Raw genomic sequence first — 26,143 nt, 5'->3', positions numbered from 1 at the left:
TAAGATGCTGGCAAAAGCCTGTAATTAGTCAACAAAATCTTAATTAAGCCCCTATTTTCTTCAAATACGAGTGCATGGATTTTCAAGGATATTTACCATAACCAAAAGTACAGTAGATCCTCAAAAGTTAAACACCTCAAGAACAAAGATTGTTCATAACTCTGAAGCATCCGTAACTGAGCAAAACATTATGGTCGTTCTTTCAAAAGTTTACTACTTAACATTGACTAAATAAAGCCTTGAAACTTTACTATGAAAAAGAACTATGCCACTTTTAACCACCGTCACTTTAATGAAACAAGCACAAAAGCAGTTTCCTTACCATGTCAACTTTTAAACACTTTTATTTTTATTTTTAAAGTTGTTTCCATTTAATAGTATTGAACTGTACTTTGGAGGGAGTGGTCTCTGCTGCAGCATAACTGCATACTTCTGGTTCCATACAAGAGGCATGGTTGACTAGTGACTTTAAAACTCTGGTATTCTTAATTCTGAGGTTCTACCGCATGAAAGGGGTATAAACAATATTCATCCTATAGAAAAGCATCAAAATTCAAATTCAGGTAATTATATTTTTGAACTTGGATTTCAAAATTACTAATGAATTTTCCTTAAAAATTCGTAGAAATACCTCTCTCGCCAACAATCCAAGTCCATGGAGTCCTGCATCTAGTTCAACAATTTGTGGAATTAAAACAAGGCTTTTTAAAAGAAGATGTTTGCAACATTCCTAGGTTTGTAACATTACCACATCTTTCCATAGTCTGTTTGTGTTATTAAATCAAGAAAACTCTGTATAATGGAACCGTTCTATTTCACAGACTGATCTCTGGCTCGAGTGCTTCAGCCCCATGACTGTAATAATTTATACTGTCTGAAGTGGAATTCATGTTACGAAATCAAACCAAATGCAAAGCTTGTCCAGATGGACACTATCATTTAGAGTTCCCAGTTATTAAAGACAGAAAGTTGAAAAGATTCCATTCTGATGGTTTTACTCCCACTGAGTTTTATTAAGAATAGAAGACAAAAGTAGTTTTTCAATTCAAATGTTGGAAGTGCTTAAGTATACATTTCATGTGTCTAAATTCAGGCACCTGAGATTAGAAGTTTTGGTCAGCAGTTCTGGTCAGAGTTGAGCAGAGAAAGTAAAATCGTTAATGAAACAGAATTCCCTTTCTCACTATTTCATTCCAATTTGAAAAAACACCCCTACCCCAAACTTTGGAATTCTCCAAAAGGGGAAAGCCTATGACTCCAGCACAGGCCACCTGGCAGGCTGCCCTGAAGCCACAAACCCTGACAGCTCAGGAGTTTCCAGTACAGGGGCCATCCATGTGGTAGGCTGCACCCAGAACTGCAGATTCTGAAAGCATTAGGACAGGGGTCTGCAACCAAAATAGTGAGAACAGCCTTTTTTTTTTTCAAATTCAGTTACAAAAATCAATACTTCAAGAGCTGCAGTGCACGTCAATATGAGGTTGTCCTTAATAAATCACATCAAATGATACTTTCTGTAACCGCCATTTTAAGAACAGTGTGCAGACAACGATTTGTACCAGTTAGAAAGTTTAAATTAAATTACTTTCACCCCTGGACTGGAGAGCAAATGAAGACGAGGAAAATGCTACACCTGGGGATATGCTCTTAATTGCGAAGGAGAAATGTTCCCCTCAACCTCCATACTGTCCCCCCTCCCCCACATTCCCAGGATCTACCCCCTTAAGCCCCCAAACCTGCCCCCCTCCATCTCCAGGTTTTAACTGCCTCAGCCCCAAATCCGCTCTCCTATCCCTGGGATTAACCCGCCTCAGCCCCAAACAGCCCCCAGGAACTAACCCGCCTGTGGCACTGGCTGGGAAGCCTTTGCCAGGCAACCACAGGCACCCAGCAGAAGGAAGGCTAGCATGAAGGTGTTCCAGTGGTGGGGGTGAGCCAAGCCATGCCCGCTGGAGGGGTGTGGCCCCTCAGGTAGCAGGGCAAGTGAGGGAATCTCTGCAGATCCCTGCCCTGCTGCCACTGAAATAATGGAATATAATTCAGTCGGTTTAACAGCTGGATCCCTCCCACTGCCCTGCTGGCCATTAAACCAATTAAGTTTAGTTCTACTCTTTCAGTGGCAGCAGGGCAGAGAGCTGCAGAGGAGTCAGCGATGGCAGCTTCTGGAGCTGCACATGACTCCTAAAGAGCTGCATGTGGCTCCAGAGCCACGGTTGTTGGCCCCTGCCTTCGGAGATCAGGCTGATGAAGAGCCAAAAGCTCAAGAGTCTGTAAGCCCTCCTCTATAGCAGTGGTTCTCAAGCAGGCATCTGGGGCCATAGCATGCCCCAGAAGGGTTTCAGGGGGCACATCAACTAGAGCCACCACTAGACTCACTGGAACCCATGTCAGAAAGCCAAAGCCCTACCAAATGGGCTGAAACCTAGAGCCCTAAGCCCCACCAAACAGGGCTGAAGCTTAAACAGTGTAGTTTTACAGGGCCTCCTGTGGAGTGAGGCCCCAGACCTGCTTGCTACCCCGAATGCTGGCCCTGGCTTTTATAGGTGGAAAACCAATTACTGTGGCACAGGTGGGCTGCGAAGTTTTTCTAGTGTTGGGAGCAGGGAATCAAAAAATATTGAGCGCGCCTACTCTACAGCAGCCCATCAAGCAAGCTACAGAGGAGGCAAGGAATCTGGGAGCCTGCGCTTCCTGACTCTTGGCTCACCAATATGCCACCACATGGCTCTGCAGTTTCCTGCCAGCTTGCACTTCAATTTAGAAAAATTCACACTTTGCAGATGGAACAATCAGCCATTTCTAGTTCGACTGGGCTTCCAAAGAAAACTGTTAGGTCAAATCCTTCCATCAAATGTGGCCCCGTTTTCTAAAGTGTGGTTTCCTGAAGCATATGGCCATGACCACTGCTCAAACACAGGATACCGAACTAGACAGACCACTGGACTCACCCAGGATGGCTATTCTTATGTCAAGGTAATACCTAGTAGTTCCTATTGTCTTTATCAAGCCTACTTTCAAAATAAGTAACTTTCCTTTTTTTTTTTTTTTAGTTTAAAAAAATTAAATATTTTAGGAACTACCATTAAATTGCCTAAACCTAAAAATTTCAACCACAGTTCATACACAACCTCTGAAGGGGGTATGTTAATCAGCCTGATCAGAGAATACTCATGAAGTGCTGCAATGAATATGCAGCACTTCATTAGGCTAATTCTCCCCGCAGAAACTTCAAAGTTGCAAAGTTTTGGGTTGTAAGGGCACTTTGAAGTTGCGTGGGTACTTCGAAGTGCTCGCAGCTACAAGATTTGGAACTTCAAAGTTGCCGTGGGGAGAATTAGCCTTATGAAGTGCTGCATATTCGTCACAGCACTTCATGATTATTCGTCGATCAGGCTAATTACCATTGATAGGCAACTCTTACTGATGTTCTTAAGTAGGGCCCTAGTGTACAAATTTATTTAAAATCACGCTACTATATGACAATAATGAAGACCATCTAAACATTATGGATCTTAAATTTAGGACCTGATCCAAACCCACTGAAACCAAAGAAAAGACTCTAAACAATAGTGTGATATGATCTGGCCTTCAAAACATGCACCTCATTTTATATTTTGACTAATCAAAGGCTAAGCTTTTTTGCTTGAACTAGTCAGGCAACTCCATAAACATACAGATGCACAAAACCTCTACAACAGTAATCTTTTTCATGTGCAGCAGCCCTAGGACTAGGAGGCTGCCAGATATTCAAATATTTTGGATTATAGAGAGGTATACCAAGCAATGCATAACACTAAAGAAAAACAAGGTTAGATATTAACAAAAAAAAAAAATGTATGCAGAGTACTTAATTTGCCAAAACACTGAAAACTTACACTGTATGTTGTATTTGTAATTACTTTCACCACACTGTAAATATAGAAAACAAAATTTAATTATGGTTAAAATACTGGTTATTTGGGAGTTACAGATGGCAGAATGCCAGATACGAAAGAGTTTTACTGTATATATAGTTCCAGGAGTGGATTTGCAAATAACCGGATAACACAGACACATTAAAGTAGTCTGTGTGTGTCATTTCATTATAGTCTTTCCTCCTCTACACATTTTTAAATGGTAAATATCAGGAGATTTCAGCAGATCATCTCTGCAAGGGTAATATAGTTTCCAAGTATGGCCTCATGTAGCTATCTTTGCTCACACGAGTAGCCAGATTAATATAAATGACACTATGTGCGTATTACCTTGCAAGAGTGAATCCTGTGTTTCCATACACCATCATTAACAGTGACGAAAAATGCTATACCAAAACCCAAGTGCGATTATTTTGTTCCAAAACTGGTCAGCATGGTTTATTAAGGAAAACAAAAAGGTTAGCTATTTACTACTGAAGGAAAGAGAGTGAGCTCATGACTAATCTTTTCAGTTCTTGGTCCTTGCAGGATTTACACAGCCATGCTGATTTTTACAAAAATAGCAAATCGTATTACCTCTATGCTGCAAGACCAAAGATGCACAATGATACCTTAATACAGATTAAATAAAAATAGCACTACCTGAGTCAATCCAAGGATGATAATGCTTTGTAATCCCACACTATTAAAAAGGATGAACATTTGTATGGCAGTGAATCAACATGAGATACTTTGAGCAGGATACTTTTCTCTTTTTGTTTCTTACACTATACCAACATTCACACAAAACGTGGAAGCAGGATGGCATAGTAGTTTTAGTACGTGGAGAAGAAAAGCACTGCTATTCGGCAACACCAAGCTCAGTATATCCTTCTAGTTCTTAAATATTAGCCTATAGTTAACTTTTCAAACAAGGTGGTGTCTGAGTTAGTGCATTTATCCTCATAACAGTCCCTGAATGAACTGCCTTTTTCGAGCTTTTTCGGCACTAGAGAGAGATCAAGACATTTCCAAGAGTTGATATTGCAGTTTTCATTAAAGTAAACTATATGAAGCATGAATGGGTTGTTGCACATCCATCCTAACTTTAAAAAATGCTTAAATAATTCAAGGAAGCCTAGGCAAAAGTGTGGTAGGTATTTAGTACAGTACAGAAGGGTTTCAATAATGAAACTAGAGGCAAAATTGAATTACCCAATGAATATCAAGACAGACAAAAGAGCATGAAGAATGAAAGGAAAGAAGCAAGAAAAGCAACAGAAAGGAGCAAAAACAGTCTTTGGTTAGTAATGCAAGACAAGAAAGGCCCAAATACAGTATTGAATTAATCTAATCTAATAGCTGTATAACATAACAGACCTGGACATCTGCTATACTTAAGGTTTGTCAACACACATTACTCTTACCACTATTAGAGTAAAGGCATGTGAGTCACTTGTTTATGCCACTCACTCACTCAATACTTTACTTTTTGCTTCCACAGTACTTATACTGATCCATTCATGTCTTGTAGTTCCTACCCTTATTTCCCCCTCTACCATGCCTTCATACTAGTTATAGCAAAATGTCTCCTTTACCGTCTCCAGAAAGTCACTCCCACCAAACCACCAGTGTATTCAGCATAATGCTGCAAATGACCTCACCATCAAGAATAAACACGACTGCTTTCCTCACACCTAATCCTTCGAAATCTCCCGAATTCGGTCTCCTGCGTTTCAAAACTTTTTGTCGCTATGTGCCTAAATTCATACTGTATCTGATCTCATTCTTTCAACAGCTTCACTTGCTGTCACTGATCTGCCTCCTCTCAGACCCCAACCCAAACGTTACACAATTCAAAAACTGTAGCCACTGAGCTTGAAACTCACATCAATACCAACTTCAGCTGTTGGTTCCTCACACTGGTGCTTAACAATGCCCTGTGCATCTTCTAGTCTATTAACCTATCCCTACCACATACTCGCTCCCCAGCACATCCAGGAACCACTGCAATGTGTGCGCATTGTCAGACATTTGCATGAATGATATGCAAACATCATTACACCAAAAGACAACATCATACCTCTCTCTCTCTCTCTCTCTCACACTCAGAGTAAATATTGACAGGGCACATCATGGAGTCTCACTACATTCCTGTTCATACCTGATTTCATTAAGGCAGTGTGCACGTTAAGAGAAATCACCAAAATAGCCATGCTAATGGCCATTTCGAAAAATACTAATGAGAAGCTGAAATGCATATTCAGCACCTCATTAGCATGCCGCCGGCTGCAGCGCTTTGAAATTGCCACTTTTCACTCGCACAGCTCATCCAGGCAAGGGTACTTTTTGAAAGGACCCTGCCAACTTCAAAGTCTCCTTATTCCTATCAGCAGATTGAAATCCCTTTATTCCTAAATGTTTACTGGAACGTCTAACCAAATTGTAAGGTTATGATAGCAGCATACAGCTATATTTTATTTTATTATGAAAAGAAGATAATTCATAAAGGTCAAGTTTCATTAGTGAAATTTTGCACAGCGAGCTATATTAGTTTAAGCACTTGAATGTTGCTATAAACAGTGTCCTCATCGGGGGGGTGGGGAGAGAGGGACCTGCTGCTTTACTGATACCATAGCCTTTATGGATGTGTGTGTTAGCCATAAGAGATGGTCTACTTAGACTTAGGCCACAAAGTTCCAATCCTGGAAGGACTTACTCAATCCTCTGCCCTATGTAGAAACTTAGAATGTCATGCATTATATTGGGGTAGAAAGGGGGGGCCTTTGGACCTACAGCAAGAGTAAAACATGGAGGCACAAAATATTGTACAGCATGCTGTTGGAAAGACACGGTTGCATTTCAGTCATGCTGCATGTTGACACTCATGAAATACACTGGATTCTTCTGTAATGAAAAAATAGATTTATTGTACAGAAGGGAAGGGGGTCCAGTAATTAAATGCAGTTGAATGCCCCAAGTCTTTTAATCTAGCTGAACACAATTGCTTTAATAGCTTGTATCCTGTGCACTGGGGAAAATGAACCTAAATGATCAACACAATTATATCATTACACATTAATTGCACAGGAAGTTTATCTTATTGGGGGAAAAAATAGCATTGAAAGAGGTACTGCGGTAGCAACACCACCACATTTATCCAGAAATAATAAGACTACTACTGATCAGCTCTGCAACTAGTAGCTACACTGATTCACATCAGTTTAATAGATGGCTCTGAAAGTGCATAATGCGGTCACATTAACATTTCTGTAGTTCTTACCTTTTCACATCTGCTCACTCTATTGATGTTTCATTGACCTACTTTTGATTACACCATATTTCTCTGTGCTATGAAGTCACATTAATCAGAAGCAAGAGCATCCAAACTTAAATTCCATTCTATTCAATTAAAATAGGTTAGTTATGATCTCAAGGAAGTTGTCCTTTTAAATGGAAAGGAGGACTTTGCCCTCATGGGGCAGCATAGACTATTAGCTCTGAATACAATCTAATTTGTACAAATTTTCCCCACTGGAGATAAAAATTAGCTTTAAAAGATAAATTTATTTAATTACTGAATTCTCAGGAAATTCTCTCTGTTGTGAAGATAAATGTTCATAAACCACTATAGAAAGGATGAGGACGTACTGGAGAGGGTTCAGTGGAGGGTAAGGAAAATGATTAAGGGGCTGGAGCACAGGACCTATGAGGAGTGGCTGAGAGATTTGGGCTTATTTAGTTCGCAGAAGAAAAGAGTGAGGGGCAATTTGATAGCAGCCTTCAACTTCTTGAAAGGGGGATCTAAAGAGGATGCAGAGAGACTTCTCAATGGTGACAGATGGCAGAACAAGAAGCAATGGTCTGAAGTTTCAGACGGAGAGGTGTAGGTTGGATATTAGGAAAAACTATTTTGCCAGGAGGGTGGTGAAGCATTGGAATGCATTACTGAGGAGCGGTGGAATCTCCATCCCTGGAAGATTTTAAGTCCTGTCTTGACAGTCATAGCTGGGGCTGATCCTGCTTTAGGCAGGGGGCTGGACTAGTTGACCTCCTGAGCCCGAGAATTCTATGATACAAAAATACTGGACTTGTCCTTCAGTTCAACAACAAAAGATCCCAAACTTTACTTAATGAGGAAGATTAATTGTAGGGGTGATCAAGTTTTGAGGCTGAGGCCAGGTCTACACTAGACCTTAAAGTCAATCATAGATATGTCAATTCTAACTATGCAATTACCATAGCTGGAATTGCATATCTATGACAAACTTACCTGATTATCCTCAGAGAAGTTTACTGTCCCTTACCCCTTGAGACATACAGAGGTCAACTGTCAATCCAATAGTTGGATTTTGCACGACCCCCACTAAGCATGTAAAATCAAACCCTGGAAGACCAACCCTAAGTGGGTTGATGTCACAGGTAGTGTAGACATACCCTTATATTTTTTGTTCTTTCAGCTTACTGGGTACCCGGAATGTGGCAGCAGTTTGTGGGGGAGGGGAACCCTTACCTCTGATCTTGAATCTGTTCAGAGCAATATGGAATCATTCATTTTCCTGAAGGAAAAAGTGTAAGATGTACATAGTTTAGGTAGCGTTTTCCCCTAACTCAGTCTTTGGAACAAATCCTGGTTTTGGTCATCCCTGCGCGTATCTCTTGATCAGAGCTACACACACTTAACAGCTATCAAATCAGGCCTGAATTGTGAAAATTCCATGTAATTCAATAGTTGCTCTGAATACATGGAGCTATGAGACTTGACAGTCTCAATGTATGTTCCATTCATCCTGAAATACAGAAAACTGATAAGGGACTGATCCACTATGTAGATTAATCTCATGGGGCATTTAAAAAAAAAAAAAAAAAAGAAGTCTGCTGCTCTTCAGTCTGTTTATACCATCCTTGCTGCTCAATACTGTTATGCTCTTCAGAAAGAAAGAGTCAGTTTTAGCTCAGAGAAAAATCCCAAAAATGCAAGGATTGGTCTTGAACCTCCAAATATTATTTGTCTAGATCGAGGAGTAAGAAGGAGGCAAATGAACTATGTGGCCACCAGTTTACTCTTCGGCAGCCATTAATAATGTTATGAAAGGTCAGAAATGGCCTCTTAGAGTCCACTACCTTACTTCAACAGAACAGAGAACACAGAACACAGTAAAACCGTTGATTTTATGGACCCTGATTTAGCAGGCTTCAGGAACAACGTCTGCCAGCCCCCCCTCCCCCCCGTTGTTCCCCAAGTTTGCTTAATCAGGGCCCATAAAATCCTATGTCCCACCCACCACTCTCTAAGTAAGGCAACTTATCTGAGCCGTGGGAGCTGCTGCTCTTTAACACATGCTCCTCCCACTGGTGGGAGGAGCGTGTGAAGGCAGGGCCAGCTGCTCCAGCCATGTGGTGGCAGGACCAGCTGTTCCTCCAGCTCTGTTCTCGGCATTTTGGGGGAGCGGGGGATAGGGGAGCTTGTCAACAGTGGGTGGGCAGTAAACCCTCATTTAATGGGCTCTCAGAAATAGACACCCCTCTCCCCATTAGTTTGTTAAATTGAAGGTTTACTGTACTATGTCTTAGGATCCTTCACTGGAAGGTTCTGCAGAGATCCAAAAGCTCTTTATAAACATTAACCCAGGATTTTTGCAAGACCTTCCAAAAAAGGGCCAGAAACTCCAGGAGGTCTTCAAGGAACTTTACTATTACTACTGATTTTACATAGAAGGTGCCCAGATATTACGAAAAGGGGTGGAGGAATAAAACCCTCAGATAATGAATTTAGCCTCAATACTCTTTGTGGACCAATTATTTCCATTTTTCAGATAAGGAAATGAGACTCAGGTGAGTTTATAACCCAGCTCCAGCCCCCACCCCCTGCATTAAATACAATGGAATGGCTTGCACTGGAATGGAAACAAGGCCTTACAGTACTTTCCCAAAGCCACAAAGTCAATGGCAGAGGAAGAACCTGAAACAGTTTATCTGACTCTCAGGGTAGGTCTGTACAAGTTTTGGTTTCACAGCTGAAGCCAATTTGAGACATACTGAGGGTCCTGAGCCATTAAGGTGTTGCAGAAGGTCACAAGGTTACTTCTGTGGTGAGGTTGTGATATTGCCGCTCTAACCTCCGTACAGCGACAGGGGGAGGGAGACTAGGATGGCAACAGCTGTTGGCCCAGGCACCTAGCTCTGAATGCAGTGGCATCATCACTGGGGATGAATCCCAACGGGTCTTCTGTGACAGCACCATGATACATAGCAATTATATCTGTCCCCCAAAAGGGTAAAATCAATCAATCTGCTTTCTAGAAATAGGCTAACTAGAGGTGGGACTTGCAAAGCCCAAGCCTAAACGTGGAGAGAGACTCAAAGGCCAAGTCCCTACCACTTGCTGAAAGAGTAAGTCCATTAACCATACATGAGGTAGCAGGCTCTCATTTTCTGTGTCAGCAAATGCACGCAAGGTGCTAGCATGCTGCTTGTAAGTTGTACAGACTGCCCTGACACTGGGGAATGCACATCCTGAATATGGCTCTAATTTGAACTTAATTTCCATATGTAGCATCAACAACCCTTAATACCTCATAACAGCCATATGGAATTTTCAGCACTGGTGGGGTTAAGCACAATGTACATTTGAATTTTAATTCTGCTGCATCTGAATATAGATGAAGCATCCCTTTGTGAAGTCCTAGAATTTCCGAAAGACTGCGCTCACTCATGCCTGTTACCTGCAGGACTACTCTGAAGCTGTTCCATCCATGTTTCCTTTATATCCAGTCATGCCTCCTCCTCCAAAAATGACAAAGCTGCTTGACATGCACTCAGCCCTTTTTCTCATTAACAGCTTCTGCTTCATCCTGCTCTGCTCCACTCCAACAGCCATTCATTTTCTGTTCACGGGTAATATTCTCAATCGATAGGAGCAGGCAACATTAAGATGACACCTATTCATGTCTTTGAAAGTTCAGCTTTACCAGGCAAACAACATTAGGATGAATCAATACAATAAACCCTCAGGATACATACAATCAAGACGCACATGTCTTGGCTTAATGCAACTGCTACCCCTGCCAGGAGCGGGGAAACCACTCCTGTCAGGGGTGACAGACGCAAGTCAGGTAGCCGACCCTGACGGAAGCAGGGGAAAACCACTCCTATCGGGGCAGCAGCCTGACTCTTGCCATCCCCAACTTGCATGAAAATTTAAATTACATGAGGGTTGCAGGAATGCAGCCTCTGAATAACTTGAGGGTTTAGGTTTAGTGTAGTGTTACTAATGCTATCTTTGAATTCAAGCTTCAAGAATGCCCTTAGAATTGCTACAGCCACAATCTATCATGGGGCTATTGGGCAATATAGCCACATAAGCATGCAAGGGGACATGCTAACCCTACAAACCCAGAGGGGTTGAGATGCCAATTTCTCACTCCGTTCTACCATGGGGATTGGGAAGTGGGGAAGGGAGAGGGAGAAAAGTGGTAAGGTGTGGTCAGTTTGCCCTCTCCTGCTCCAAGGATTTTATCCCATATGTTTATCACCTCTCATTTTCATTCAGAAATGCGCTTGTACCCAGTGATATTATAAGGACAAGTTAACATTCCCCACCCCTTCCCCAGTCCCCGACACATGAGAGCAGCAGCAGAACCAGCACTGCATGGAGGAGTTGAGCAACAGGTGTTAATCCTTCCTTCCTCTGGTTTGGACAGCAACGTTGTTCATTTTCTATCCACTGAAGCCCCCTTTACTATAGTACCAGAGCATGAATCGTCATAGTCACTATCTGCTCAGCACCCCTGGGAGATACTATTATCCTACTGTACAGACGTGGAACTGAGGCACAGAGACACTAAGTGATTTGCCCAAGAGCACATAAGAAGTCTGTGGTGAAACAAGCAACTCAATCCTGAATTCGTGAGTCCCAAGCTAGTGGTCCACGGTTTCATTGGCCAGGAAAGATCTATATATGAGTGAGAAAAACTGAGCGTAACACCAGTGCAGTGAGTTGCAGAGCACTGAAGTACGTAGATGGAGCCAAGACATTCCCTATAGATTTTGTTGATCAATATGCAGAACCACTTACTCCACAGGCAGGCAATAATTTTTACCGGGGGGGGGGGGCACTCTAAGATTTTGAGACGTGGTCAAGGGTCACACTTTTCTATGGAGGTGGTGGGGGGTCTGGAAGGGAGGATGGGTGCAGAAAGGAGCTCGGGGTAGAGGACTGGGATGCAGGATAGGGTGTGGGACTGAAGGAATTTGGATGAAGGAGAGGCTTGTGACCTGGGGCAGGGAATTAGGGTGCAGGGTCCAGAAGGGGGCATGGATGCACTAGAGGAAGGGGTGAAGGAGCAGGTGTAAGGTTTGAGAGGGAACTGTGACCAAAGGTGGGGGTAGGGGAAGGTAAAGAGGAAACCAGCCAATTGGAGCTGAGCAATTGTGCTGCACTGAACAAACAGATTTTGATTCCCGCATATATTGGCTGGTTTCCAACTAATAGGAGCTGAGAAATCTTCCTTGAAGCAGGAGCAGTGTGTGAAACCAATCAATGGGACCAGAGAGATTTTTCTGGGAGTGGCACCAAAGCTCTCCCCTCTCTGAAGCTATAGGGGCCAGACCAAAATGCTTGGCAGGCAGGATTCAGCCCGCAGGCTGTATCTTACCCACCCCTGACTTATAAATAAATAAAATAAAGTAGATTTTGTTTTCTCAAGCTTTAGAATAGTTGTCCATGTTTTCAGTTAGAACACATGTTCATCAATGGCCAACTTATTGTCAGTTTTTCTTCTGTCATCTGCGTACGAAGCATTCCGTTGCTAACCTCTGCAACGTGAAGCGTGCCTCAGTACTACAGGTGCTTGTTAACTGCTTACTAAGCAAAACTGGCATTGTTGGAGAAGTTTAATCTGCAACAGGGAAGCTGAAAGCAGGCAGGCTAATCTCCCTGCACACGGAAAGCTAAGAACAAGTGTGATGCTAAATCACCAACAAAAGCAGGCTTTTAAAAAAAAAAAAAAAAAGTTTGGCACTGTGAGGTCTCACTACAGTAACAGAAAAGTGAAACAAGCCAGAGGCAGGAAACGACAAACTAACAGATCCTGCAAATATGCTACTACAGTGAATGCTATTCACTGGATGCTTACACAAGCTCTCAAACACACAACCTCCTGTTTTAGATCCTTCTCTCCATAGGGAAGTTGGAATCTACTCCTGATTTTTTAAATTGACAACGCTTAATGATTTAATGTACACTTGAACATTACTACATAAGTAGAAGCCTCTTCCCTCAATGCATACAGGCTGTACGGTCAGACTAGTTCTAACACGGTGTCTATCTCCTCCTCTGAAACTGGAATATTAAAGAACTATTCCAAGATACCTAGGGGTATAATGCACCACAGTGTGTTTTTGTGTTAATTTTATTTAGGACAGAGAAACATTTTTATAGTTTTATGTACACCTGACAAGCCTGAATCTAAAACAGTGGATGAGAACATTCAAAATGAATAATTACTGTTTATCTCCAGCCAGGCAGATTCTCAGCATGGTGGAAAGTTTGTTTATTGGACCTTTCCCTCCCCCCCGCAAGGGCTTAACAGACACTATAACAATCTGCCAAAAGCCTGCCTAATAGCGTGACAGCACATTGACTGACAGCACCTTAATGCATGAAAGCAATAGAAACAAAACTAAAAAAATCAATTAACCTTGACAATTTCACAAGAACAAACTAGATACAAAGAACAAAAACATGCAAGACTTCTATGAAGGGTCTAACCTGAGATTGGTCCACTGACAAATTATAAAACCTGATTCATCTGAATGAATGCAGGTGCACCGACTAATTAAATTTTGCCCTCTTTCACTTATAGCTGAAATTGCACTTGTGATATATTAGGTACTGAGTACTTCTTGCTAATGGATACTTTTAATAACTTCAATAACTGCCCACTGAGGACAAATGCACCAATGTTCCCATTTTGCAGAAGCTAGCTGTCTGGGCAACTCTGGTGACCAAACTTAGTTCCTACTGTGTATTTACAGTTTACAGCCCATTTTACACAAGCACAGACCTGTCCTGTTGAATTTCTGCAAACATTCAGCATGATTTTGGGCTCTATAGAAAAAAAGACAAATGTTAAACTTACATTTGCTGCAGCTTAACAAAAACAACAAAAAAAAACTATGAGCAAGGCAAGATGACTTCCTCAGTACAGCATCAGAAACCAGTACTCATGGATAAGTCCAGAAGGGATCATCCTCCTGACCATCCAGTTCAGGGGTCAGAAACCAAAATAGCAAGAGCAGCCATTTTTTCCCAATTCAGTAAAAAACAATCATTCAAGAGCTGCAATGCATGTGAACATGAGACAGTCCTTAATAAACAACAAACCGTACTTTTGGTAACCCCTATTTTAAGGCAACGCACATACTAGGATTTGTAACGTTTACTGCAGGACATTCACAAACAAACATTTTACATATTCTGTATCCTAGCACTTTACATGTGTGTTTGTACTGCTGTATTCTTGACTTTCACTCCTAAACAGTCTCTCTCTCTGGAGAACACTAGGGGGAGTTATCCAATGTTTTGAGATCACATCATTTGGTTGTTCAACTTTGGGCTTTTAGATGTTCACTGTTTATCAAAAATAATCAGGAGAGTGTTGGGGTTTGTTTTTTTAATTTGCAATTACAGCTTTGGGAGCCCCAAAGAAGTCATTAAACAGCCATAGGGCTCTGGACCTGCAAGTTGCAGACCCCTGATCTAAGTTAATCTTCTGTATAAAATACAGAGCAGGAAGCATCCCTGAACACAGTCCAGATTGAACTAGACCATATCTTTTGTATAAAGAGCTTCCAGTTGTGATCTTAAACTAGAGAGTTGGGGAGAAACCACACAACCATTAGAACAACTTACTGGCTATGTCTACACTAGCCAAAAACTTCGAAATGGCCATTTTGAAGTTTACTAATGAAGTGCTGAAATACATATTCAGCGCCTCATTAGCATGTGGGTGGCTGCAGCACTTCAAAATTGACGTGGCTCGCTGAAGCGCAGCTCGTCCAGACAGGGCTCCTTTTCGAAAGGACCTCGCCTACTTCGAAGTCCCCTTATTCCTATGAGCAGATGGGGATAAGGGGACTTCGAAGTAGCCGGGGTCCTTTCAAAAAGGAGCCCCGTCGGGACGAGCCACGCCAATTTTGAAGTGCCGCAGCTGCTCACGGGCTAATGAGGCGCTGAATATGTATTTCAGCGCTTCATTAGTAAACTTTGAAATGGCAATTTGCATGGCCATTTTGAAGTTTTTGGCTAGTGTAGACACAGCCACTGAGAGTTAATTACCATTACTGTTACAATTTGCTGAGCTAAGTTTCCTTATTTACTCCAAAAAGAAGGATTGTGTAATTGATCACAATATTTAAGCAATACAATTACATACTATACTAGACCCACATTTTACCCTGTTTAGTAAAGAAAGCCATGCAAAGTCTAATGCTCCACTATGACTAGGCATATTAAATCTAATTTTGCAGGTGTTCAAGTGTCATCAAGAGACAGTAATTTCTCCCCTAACTATTTTTTTCCTTCCTGAAATGAAGCATCAATTGACAAATGCCTCATATCATATGGCCTAATTAACCCAACAGTTTGTGGCCAGAGTAAAGAGAAAGGCAGCACAGGATGGAGCAGTGCCAGTTATATTTACTCTATTTCCTCCTTTAATGTTGAGCTGTTTCCAATAAGATTAAACAATTATATCATTACACACTCATGGTTCAGGAAGTTTGTCCTTTCCTTCCTTTTTTTATCCTCTTTCTGTTGCATTTCCCTGCTGCACAGCTATTAAAGCTATACACTGCATCTTTGGATGCACTGTTAAGGCTTTTTTGGTGGAGGTTTGTGGGGAGAGGAGGAACAGCACAAGGAGTGATATTAACTGCAGTAAAATTAATTAAGTACATCTTTGGGGAGGGAGATGCCTTCATCAAACTGGTATGAAGGTTGCAGATCTGTAATAGAACATAGTTTCAAGAGACTGAACTTTTGAAAGACAGGACATAATTACAAAAAATTGTGTAAAATATGGAGAGTTAAAGTACTGCAAAAAACTAACTTTGCAGACATTTACACACCACTCTACATCTGTATTGGCCACAAAATCTGTCTCAGATGGAACGTGCCACAATTCACCACTTGACAACAGAACTGGGCTTTAGAATTTTATCTTAAACATAATCCTTATGTTTTAAGCATTATGGTTACAGATAAGTCTCTGAAAATGGGCAATGAATATTTTACATGGCAGGGCCTGCTTAAATCTACAGAGAGCCTGAAACAATAGCTCCAAGGAGGCAGACATTGTCCCATTCACCTTAAATATGACACACTATTCTACCATTTCATAGTCATGGAAAATGAAGTTCTGTCCCCAAAACTTCATGGCTCTCAGCTTCTTGACTGAGAAAGTTTGCTGTTTCTCTGCAGCTCTGCCCCCTTGGGATGTCCTACAGCTGCTCACTGGAACATCAGGTGCACACTTTGCACTGATCCATGGAATCAAGCCTCAGGAATCTGGAGAACAAAAGCTAGAGTCCAGTTTGTGGCCAGGGAGCAGGTGGGGGAAGCCAGAAGTGTAAACTGTTGAGCTGAACTACCTGAGAACAGAACAACAGGCCTGGAAAGCCAAGGACCTGAAACACTGAAGTTAGCTACAAGTTCCTTCTTCCTCAGCATACATGGGGGCACTCCAGAGGGGATTCTGACTTGGGTACTAAGTAACAACAGCTGAGGCCTATCAAAACAGGATGCGCAGAGAACAGACAAAAAAGCATTGAAAGATACAGATATGTGCTTTGTATATCATTGAGCATTTTCAGCGGGGAGCTGTTCCTTTGTGCAGAGGCACAGGAGGGACTGGAATATAGAATATTTTGTGAACAACCAACCATGGAATTCATGGGCTCTTGCCACAGAACATTATTCTGTCATTGTGCTGCACAGCACACACAGTCCCACATACTGGCACATTTAGGATTAAAGTGACTTCTATCTCAATTGCTCTCTCCGAAAGTGCAGCATAAGAGGCTGATAAAGGGCATTAGTGACTGATTTGAGGAGTTAAAACAGTATGAACAGCTGCTGGGGACCAGAAGGAATGATGGGCCAGGATGAGGAAAGAATGAGAATGAGGGAAGAAAGAGGGTATAGGGATTAGCGTGTTCAGTCACCAGCCCTCTGAAGAGCAGAAGTGGCAGAGACTGTACTTGCTCTTCAGACAGTTGCAGCAGCTGTTCTCTCCATCACCAAACTCCTCCCTGTGCGAGCTTCCCTTTCTGACTCATTGTCTGGGGGCAAAGCAAGGATTTACATGAGAGAAAATTAGTTCTGGGCCTGCTAAGGAAGGAGTAAGAGTTCCTCCACCTCTCTCGTCTGGGAGAGGGGCAAGGTCTGGGCAGTAGGCTGATCTGACCCCGACAGAATTTCCACCTTCATAGTCAGCCCCTGTAGCTTGCTGCCTCTGATATGGGTTTGACACGCACCTGGGCTTTATCCAGAGATTCCTGGTTTGGCTTTTGTGTCCAGAAGCCATTTAAAGTTACCAGGAACTCTGGTTTTTAAACCAAAAAATCCAGCCTAAAAAGTGGACCTGGCACCATAAATGGCACCCAAACCTGAAGTCCACTTACCAGAGGAGGCACCACGTCATGAACTTGCACCAGCACCTGTTCAGACAGGGAAACTGTCTTCCTTCAGGCAGGCTCCTTGAAAAAACAGGGTGGGGTCTTGGGGATCCAGTTACCAGCAATGAGAAAGTTGGCAACCTTACCGTCATACTGCAACAACACCTCCCACTGAAGTCAAACACCGAGACTGTCAAAAACACCAGTCCTGAACTCCAAGGGTATTTCTACATCAGAGCTGGAAGGCATAAATTCCAGCATGAGGAGATACATTTGCACTACCTCTGCATTCTCATTGAGCTAGTGCATTGAAAACAGAAGCAGTCATAGCAGTATGATCAGTAGCCCAGACTTTGGGCAGCTAGGGCCTCCTACCACTTACACCATCACAGCTGTACTTCTGTTTTCTGAATGCCATCCCAGTCAGAGAAACAAGCGCCTCCTCAAACTGAAATTTACACCTGTTGCTCTTATTCTTCCACAGAGCAGCCAGTGGGAGCAGAGAGAGTACAAGGGAAAAGTTCTGTGATACAATATCCTAAGTACTGCTGCAAGCATTGCTTTTCCATGTGCCACGGTCAATGAAGCCCCTTGCTATCTTCAACCTGACCAGTACAGGTGCTTGCGGTCACATATTTATAAATTAATATGCATATTACACAAAGGCCCCTGTCAATACAGGGGGGTGGAGTCAACAACAGTTTGCAGTGTGCAACACAAGCAGGTAGGGCATTGTTATATGCTCCATGTTTTCATATCCTGCCACTAATTAAGTGCATGTCTCTCTTTAAGAAGCATTTCCACTGACTATTTTCACTGGAATTGCAAATGGCTGCTCATTTGCATATTCACAGCAGAAAACAAGCCTTGTTGATACGGTTCTGCCTACAAACCCCCGCCCCCCAATCACCGCCCCTTAGCCCTGATTCTTTTCATGAGTAAGGGGCTGGTGACGGAGGAGGGTTTTGCCAGCAGAACCATGTCTAAACAGCTTTTCTGCCACAAATATGCAAATGAGCAGCTAATTCAGTTTTGTGAACCCTCATTTGCACCATACTGGTGGCAGCTGGACTGAATCTAGACACAGCCTACATGGTTAAATTTCTGGAAGTGGGTTTAGGGAAAGATGTAAAAACACCTGCAGTCTATTTTTTCAACATCTTAGAGAAATAAGAACAACTCCCCAACCTCCCTCAAAAAGACTAAACAAAACATCCAGCTACCACACTGAATTTAACAGTATGGAGCACTTCACTGGAAGTCACTTTTCTAATAGCAATCCAGGTAACAAATTTAAAACATACCACAACCTTGTAATGCATTTGTGCAACTGGGAGGAGTACCTCAATTGACTTCAATGGAGTTACACGCAATTGACATTGATTTAAGTTAACGGAGAATTAGGCCCAGTCTACCCTTAAAAGTTAGGGGTCAACATACTTACACTGGTAAGGGGTATAGGTGCCATAGCTATGCTGACCTAATCTTTGATTTAGACAAAAATAAGTCAACGGATATTGTTCCGTGCACCTATAATCCCTGCAGTGCGGGCATAATTTTTTGTCGTTTTAGGCATACTTAGGGGAAAAAAATTGCAATATAATTTATTAACATTCACAGATATTTTTAATTAGGGGAAAATGCACTTTTCTGCCTAAATCCTTACAATTTAGAAATTTTCTAACTTCTGCAATAGTTTAGTAACTGTGTGTGAAAACCAAGTGGGTATAAACCCACACAAAAATCCACTGAACACTAGAGTTTTATAATTTATGCTCCACCTTTAAAGAAAAGCACATCATTTTGCTACAACCAGACGACCTTTGCTCTGAAAAAACAATGCAGTAGTTTTGCAAAATAATTCTTTACTGCTGAGCGCCCAATCAAAAATAGCAGAAAGCAAGAGACACCCTCCAAGCTAGAATCAGACTAGCAGTAAAACTACAAGCCTTCCTCCCTCTGAACAACTGGCACACAACCCAGAGTAGAGAAATTCCATTTACAATACTTTGCAGAAGCAAAAAAAAAAAAAAGTATCCATTCTGTATCAATGTGCTTGTCTGCTCAGCGTTGAAGCAAATTAAAAACATGGAAAGAAAGACTCACATTACACCCACACTGATTTGACTTTGGCCCTCAGAAGGCATTATTTTTCTCCCTACCACCCCTGCCAGTTCTATAACTTAGCACTAGACATTTGCCAAATTACAGCCAACAGCAAGATATATTTCCTTTACTTAGCCTGACCTACATCAATCTCTGTCAAGAGTAATGTTTGTGTTTCCAATAAATTACAAAACAGCCTCCAACTTAATCACTGGAGCTAAACATATATCAAGACATTCACAATGAAGTGCTCCTTGCTTTCTTGTCAGATAATAGATTGCATACACCCCCACGTTCTTGTCAGAGAAGGAAGGAAAAACATTTTTACAAGACGATCAGTACACCAGTTAATTTGTTTAAATACAAACCCTGTCCAAATAAACACACACAATCTGACTTCTGAACCAACTGTATGATCTTTAGCCCTTTAAGATGGCAAACTGGGCAAGTCACCTCACACTTCATACTTCTAAAAGTCAAACTCCATCTCCATATGCCTATGCTGCACCACCAATATTCTTTCAGTATTACTGAATACTTTTTAAAAAAAAAAAAAAAAAAAAAGACACCATCAATTTAAAAAAGTCTTCTTTCTGAAGATGCTCATGTTGCTATAACTAAAATATTGAACTGTTTTCCACAGTTTATTTATCATAGGTCTGTTCAGTTACATGACCTCACCAGGACGTCAGTCTGCTCGGTTATCTGTACAAGTACGCTGCAAGAGGTGTCAGAAAATCCTCTTTTAAAAAAAAAAAAAAAAATGCTACTTAAAACCTGCAGGGGGCCTCAAAGACAAGTGTAGCAGAGGCTGCATTTACTTCATGTTTTTGAAGTGAGTAGTTTTCAAGTACTGTATCACTCAAGCAGTCTGATCATTAAGGGTAGGGAGCCTACCAGTTTTCAGATGGCACGTTTCCTAAAGGAAATGTCTCTGATGCAGAATGAAGCACATTTCAACTAATGTGAACTAGAGATAAGAATCCATCTAACTACTTGGTTCCTGCTCTCTCATGAAAGGATCAGATTCAAAAAGGACAAGGAAGAGCAGTGCACATTAGGAAGAGAGATGGTCACAGGGCAGTATGTGTGCGTTTGTCCATGTCAGTAATTCACATGCCTAAAATAACTATAGTCACCTTGTTATTTGTAACTTCTACTTTTTGATAGCAATTACATACCACCTCAGACTGTTAGAACTACTCGGCCTCAAACTTGTGCTATATAGCACCACTGAACAACTCAAGCACAAAAGAATGCACTCGTATGGTATATTTGAACCTAAAGATCTGATTATAATACTTGACTACTGAATTTCTATAGTGGCAATATATCCAACAGATTCATTTCAGCATTTATTTTTTCAGCTGCATGTTTGGGGGCAGCCAGACATTGGACTTCAATATTTTGTTTAAGAGTACACAAATCCTGTGTTATACTGTGAAGCAGAATATGACAATAAGCAGAAGACACATTGGTTGGGAGAATCAAGAGCATGCAGAAGGCAGCATGTTGGCTTCGGAGGTTATCACACCACCACAAGCTTGTGAAAGCTTTTGTTCAGCAGTGAAGATAATGTGGCAAAGTGAAGATAAAATAAGCTTCTACATTTGTTCAGCTTTGGAATAGCAGCACATTATTGTACCAACTGGAATTTCAGATATTTAAAGCATGTTATGCTCATTAAGGTTAAAACTAACAGCTCCTCAAACTGAAATCCTACAATTAAAGACAACCTATTGCTTAGGCATCTGAGGAAGTATGTTACTTCACTGATATACTTAACATGATCTGGAGATAAATTACCTCTTGCCCCAGAAATTAACCGAACAGACGTTACTGTTTTTTTCTCCATGCAACTCAACTTGTGTGTATTTTCTGATGCACACAACAGCCACAAGAGACTGATCCTAAACGGGTTTTAAAAATTGGTTTCTCTTGCAGTCAACAGTAGAAGACAGACTGTATTAGCTGTTGAATTTGACCTAACATTAGGTTTTAAGAAACAATCAGATACTCAGAAAAGGTACAGCAGCACATTCTAAACATGCATGTGTGTATGCACATATAGGGTGTATTCTCAATGCATCACTCCACACCACAACATTTAGAAAAAACTACAGACAGAAAGTTAAGCAGGATAACAACCTGTTTGACTTGCTAGCATTTCTGCCCCACTGAAATCAGAACAATGGATGAATTATTGGTTTTTTGAAATATTACCATTTCTAGTCCTCCTTGTAAAAAGAAAAAAAGTCATATCCAAACTTTAATATATTTGGACCACACAACAATCTGTATTATTAATTCAGAAAAGTGGTATCCTGTAAACTACAAGGAAAGAGCAGTTAGGCTGATCAGCTGGTTTCTCACATCTCACTAGATTACAAGATACCTAACCTTCAGTTGCCGGCATGCATCAAGGAGCCTGCTGTAAGAAATAGCAAGAAATCCTGTAGCACCTCATAGGCTAACAGATATTTGGAGTGTAAGCTTTCATGGGCAAAGACGAAAGTAAATGCTCCAAAATATCCATTAGTCTATAAGGTGCCACAAGACTCCTTGTTGTTTTTGAGGATACAGACTAAGTCAGCTACCTTTCTGATGCTGTAAGAAAGACAGCATTCAGAAATCACAGCAATATATTTGTGGTTAAACTCACCATCAGGTGGTCAAAGCTGTTCCCAAAGAAAGAGTGGGCAGGGCACTTCAAAGTCATAGCAGATTAATTGCTCCCACTGCTTTACTCGCCAATGACAGCAAGGAGCACTGATGAAGTAGTGCTGGCGTGAGTATGCAAGCCAGCTTTATCGTAACAGTTTACCGAAACTCTCCATGGTTTTGCTATATCTGCATTTTAGTCAATAGGAGGTTTTGAGGCAGAATTACAGTGAATGGTTCAGAGCCACAGGAAAACACCCTGAACACTGAGAGGGGAAAGAGGAGAGAGTGCATTCACAGTTTCCTTCTCCGCTCCCCCTCCATACAGGAATTACAGTCAGCCAGATTTCTGTTTGCAGCTAGGTACATTTTATACTATGATCTCATAACAAAGGTTACCTCTAAACATTTCTGGATGTAACAAAGTCCCAATTTAAAAAAAAATAAATAAATAAAAATCTAATGGTAACTAAAGAGCACAAATGAGCATATTACAGTATCTGAAGACAAAGAGGTTCCATTTCAGACACTGCATTGCATAACTCTTTCCTGGGTGAAAGTCACCCATACAGCAATTCACTGGTAAAACCATAAAAGTGTTACATTTTACATATAATTTCTTATAAATCTCAACATTTTCATACTCACCTTAAAACGCTCATTCTACGGATGATTAAGCAAATGCCTGCTCTAAGCAAATATAAACTGCCAAAACTCTTCTTAGCCGAGAAGCCACTAAAGTATAAAGAACATCTTAACTACAGTTCTATAGCTCACCAGCCACCTTGACTTTTGTCTGTTCTGAGTGATCCCCTGAAGACACCAGGAAGGATAAACACATTGTCGAAGGATATTTTACATTTAAAAAAAAAGTTTCTTTAAACACAGTGTAATGGCTGTGCACTCTTAAGTCTGACTGATAAAAGATTAACAACCACCAAGGTGAGCCCTAGGGTCTCTGAATAACTATATTTTTCTGCTAAGAATACAAGCAGAACTGTAGAACCTTAAAGACTTACATTTATTAATAAGGTAATGAGCTTTCATGGGTTTACCCACAAAAGTGTATTATCTTATAAATACATGTGTTTCCCTTTACGGTGCTGCAAGACTGCTTAGTTTTTTTTTTCTTTTGTGGGGGTTGTTTGTTTTTGGGGGGGTTTGTTTTAAAGTTACTGACTAACATGATTACCCCTTTAAGGCTATTTTTCTGCTAAAGTAAACAATTCACATGCACACATACACCCGTAGGCAGAGAAAAAAGCAGCACTTCTCATTTCACACACCCACAGCCAGAGCAGTGGTTTAACTTTGAAAGCCAAAGGAGCTGAATGGAGAAGGAATTAAGTAGTAGATCTGCACTGCACAAAAGTGCAGGAGAGCGGCCGCAGACTACTGTAGTCAGTAAGGAAGTGTTTTGGCGAGGAAGAGTGAAACAACCGGTGAACTCGCCATGAATCAGGATCTACTAGACTTTACAAAACACCACAACGTTGCTAGGAAGCTACTGGAAGGAAGGATCCCCAGTACTGCTAAGGTCACAGCCTGAAGGGGGCAAGCTGCAGCTCGGCGCCCTGGAAGAACGGCTCAGACGGGCAGCCCGGTTAGCCTGCAGCTTCCCAAAACAGCCCGCAGTCCTGCAGCGCATTAGAGACGAGCCGTTTTCTTTACTAAGCAATGGGCGTTCGCGGGTACGAGCCCAGCTCCGCAGAAGCGAGTCCTACCCACCAAAGCGCATCACCTGGCGACTCAAGGGGTTAGTCTCTCCGGTGCCCTGGAAGGAAGGAGACCTGGCTGGGGCCCCTCGCCCCACCCTGTGTCAGCCGGAGCCGGGCCCGCACACCCGCCCCCCGACAGCTAGCACCGACTGCGGGGTTGGGGGAGGGGTCAAGCCCTAACTTATTTGGAAGCCGCCGGCGGTGGGAAAGGGCAGCTCAGCTGCGCGACCCCCGCCGGGGTAAGATTCCCCCATTCCCGCGCCCAGGGCTGAGCCGCCGGCCGGGGGCTCTGGGGAAGAGGAACAAACGCGCGTCGCGAGGGAGGGGTCCCGGCCCGGGGCTTCCCGCCTTACCAGCTGCTGGCGGCGCCGCGCTCCGGCTGCCGCTGGGTGAGACGCTCCCGCCGCTGGCGCCCGCTGGCTGCTCGCGGAGAAGGCGACGCGCAGCCGGGCGAGGAGCGAAAGAGGAAACGAGCCGCCGGCTCCACGAGGGGGAGGGCGCGGGCGCTACGCCGGGGGGGGGAGCGGACAGGGCTGGGCTGGGCTGGGCTGCCCGGAGCGGCGCTCTCCGCACAGTCACTGCCCCATGCTGCGCCCGCTCCGCAGCACCAACCACAAGCTCCGCGCTGGACTCTGCCGGGGGGCGCGGCGGCCTATTGGCTCCTGGAGCGGACCAACTGCGGGCGGGGGGGACACGGCCCGGGGCCAGGCGACGGGAGCCTCCCAGGCAGACCAGGAGCCCGTCCCGCGCGCCCGCCAACTCCTCTTCTGAGGCAGCCGCGCCGGGCCAGCGGCGCGGGCCGGGCAGCAGGGGGCAGCTGGGGGGGGGGCGCCGCGGTGCCTCCGGGACCCCCCTCCGGCGGGAACCCGTTGGTCTCTCCCTCCTCGCCCCACCACGCCGGGCCTGCGGCTGGGCAGGAAGTACAGAGAAGTCCGGGAAAGTAACGCGCGGCGGCTCCTACGCTTCCCCCCGCCGCCGTTCTCCCCACGGGAGACCCCCCCTGCTGAGCCGGAGGGAGATCCCAGCCCCGCCGCCTGAACCACCCGCGGAGGCCGGTGCAGCACCTGCTCTGGCGCGGTCCAAGCCCGCGGTTGCTGCCTGCCGGGTGCCCAGCACTAGCCGGGCTCAGCCGCTGCGCCTCGCGGTTACCGCTGTTGCTGTCTTAGAGTCCATACAAGAACTTACAACAAAATAACGCGAAATCCAGCCCTAAAAATGAGCAAACGCCAGGAGGGAGATGGCCCCTCCGCTCACCGCCCTCCGCTCGGTTATCCCCCGGGAAGTCCACCGCCTCGCCAGGAATAAAACGCAGCTCTTCTGGGGCTCGGGCCAGACTAACGGTGCCCTTCCCCGTGGGGATTTTTGCAGGATAAAGCACAAGTATTTCTGTGTGCACCGAGGGGGGCGTCGATATGCACCAGCGCTAGAAACAACCAGCCGAGCTGTGAGCGCTCTGCTAATCACCAGGGGGCAGCTGAGTCCCTCCCGAGTGTCCCTACAAGTGCACAGCCTACAGGGGACACTGGGTTAGAGTCTTAAACAGAACATCCATTTCAGTTTCACCCACAAAAGCGCAGTAAATGTGTTAGTATTTAAGGGGCTGCAGGACTGCTCGTTATTTGTGAACCTACAGACTAACACAACTATAAGGTATTGAATACAAGAGACCGTTCTTTTTTCCTTGTGACTCAGCCTCATTCACGGGCCCTTTCAGGGACTGGCAAGGGTCCTGTATAGTTTCCCCTACATGGGCTTAAGCGTTAAAGGCTCTCACCTTGTGAACACACAAAGGGACCAGCTGCCTGGGCAGCTGTAACTGGCATTTCCTGACTTTTGAGGGCTTCATTTTGCAAGAACAGATTTTTAAGGCAGTTTCTTTGTATGCAGTTTCCTTGGGTTTTTTTTCCAAAAACAAACTGAAAAATAAAGAATTTTCCATCATTGCCACAATATCCCTCCCTTGGTTATCAGTAGGGTAGAAACCCATTCCTTTTATAGCCACAATACACAGCTCTGCCACTGGAGCAAGAGCAACAATGGGGGGCAGGAGTAGGTGGTGATCTTTTATGTGGGTCAGTCACTACA

General features: G+C 43.2%; 1 protein-coding gene across 3 annotated transcripts in view; it reads right to left on the bottom strand.

Moving 5' to 3' along the window:
- The window catches only part of HPCAL1 (hippocalcin like 1), a 117,268-nt gene extending 92,661 nt beyond the window's left edge, over positions 1-24,607 (bottom strand). For 2 of the 3 annotated variants that reach the window (XM_074988954.1, XM_074988955.1), the window contains exon 1: positions 24,412-24,607. The gene's annotated coding sequence lies outside the window, so the exon portion shown is untranslated. The remainder of the gene's footprint in view (positions 1-24,411) is intronic. The other variant, XM_074988953.1, reaches the window with a different exon arrangement.
- Between the last annotated feature and the right edge of the window lie 1,536 nt (positions 24,608-26,143).

This window comes from Carettochelys insculpta, chromosome 3 (assembly GCF_033958435.1).
Source record: "Carettochelys insculpta isolate YL-2023 chromosome 3, ASM3395843v1, whole genome shotgun sequence".
Lineage (NCBI taxonomy): Eukaryota > Metazoa > Chordata > Testudines > Carettochelyidae > Carettochelys > Carettochelys insculpta.
Note: the sequence above shows the minus strand (reverse complement) of the source record. Positions and strands in the feature narration are given on the sequence as shown.